This window comes from Aplysia californica, unplaced genomic scaffold (genome assembly GCF_000002075.1).
Source record: "Aplysia californica isolate F4 #8 unplaced genomic scaffold, AplCal3.0 scaffold00367, whole genome shotgun sequence".
Taxonomy (NCBI): Eukaryota; Metazoa; Mollusca; class Gastropoda; order Aplysiida; family Aplysiidae; genus Aplysia; species Aplysia californica.
This window is the reverse complement of record NW_004797637.1, coordinates 796,166-797,243: the sequence shown is the minus strand read 5'-3', so window position 1 is coordinate 797,243 and position 1,078 is coordinate 796,166.

The window sequence follows — 1,078 nt, the reverse complement described above, 5'->3', positions numbered from 1 at the left end:
GGGACGGGGGCAGGGGGCAGGGGTCGGTGTATCTCGGAGGTTTACCCCAAGGATCGTATCGTGAGGCGTGCTGACAGAATGAGTTACCTGACAGAATGAGTCACCTGACAGAATGAGTTACCTGACAGAATGAGTTACCTCTGGGATTTGAGCCCTTCGGAAAAAAGAAACATGACACTGACAATAAGTGAAGTTTTTACAATTTACAAATATGAAATAAGAAAAGGCATGTTATACTTAAAGAATATATGGCATCCATAGAAAATCTACAAATTTGATCCTGGTGTCGATTTTTGGCCAATATCTCCATCTGTGGATAGCGAGAAGTAACTCATATTGTCAGCACGCCTCAAATTATTGTTCTACCTCAACAATGGACAAGAAATTCCCACCTTCTCTCACTCCCGTCTGCCTCAGCCCCACCACGGACAGTTCCCGGTCTAGGATACTGCTCATGACGGGGTGGAATCAGGCCCTTGTCAATTTTGGGGCGTATGGAGTTTTTGGTATCATCTTAAAGGTTATTCATTTGCTTTACCTTCGATGAAAAAAATATCTATTCAACTTGAACATAAGTTGAGATATTTGTGATTGATGGAGGAGGGGTCGCCGTGTTTGAGAAGTAAAATAGCGAGAAATTGGTCGTCAAACTTAGGGAACTTCCATAGCTTAAGAGTCCTTGGAAACTGCAAATTTACATTTCTTGAGCCTTTAATCAACGTTTTCTATAAAATCCATACATAAAAGTGTTTTTGAATGGACATACAAGGTGTCGAGCCAAAAAACAAAAAATTCAGAAAAAAATTGCCAAACTTCAGGAAAAATGACTATTTCTTTCATTTCTTTATTTTGACGAGCGCCTGATTTCACCACGCTGCCTCACATATCATAATTCCTGTGTATGGAGTACACACATCCGACAAAGATGTGTAGCATGCACACACAGCACAGGCGGCACACACACACACACACACACACAGTCTCATGCCAAATGCCACCTCAACTCTTTGGCCACTCGGTCTTTCAGACTCTACTAAAGATGTGGTTACTATGGCAACAAGCTGTTGACATCTCCCCC